The sequence below is a fragment of the Penaeus monodon genome, chromosome 19, assembly GCF_015228065.2.
Source record: "Penaeus monodon isolate SGIC_2016 chromosome 19, NSTDA_Pmon_1, whole genome shotgun sequence".
Lineage (NCBI taxonomy): Eukaryota > Metazoa > Arthropoda > Malacostraca > Decapoda > Penaeidae > Penaeus > Penaeus monodon.
Genome location: NC_051404.1, coordinates 20264592 through 20264805, shown reverse-complemented (window position 1 = coordinate 20264805; position 214 = coordinate 20264592).

Below are 214 nucleotides of genomic sequence, written 5' to 3'. Positions count from 1 at the left end.
ATGTATCTTGCATTGTCAATTTTACATCAAAATGGAGTGAGTTCAAACCGCATTCCATGGATTATGATTCCAGGTATAATGTATTTATTTCGGTTAAAATGAAGACACTTACGGCAACACTTGCAACTGAATATTAACCTTGGTCATAGAACGATGATTATTGCCAAAAAACGAAAAACGGACAAACGAAACGCAAACTGAGTCATATTATAGG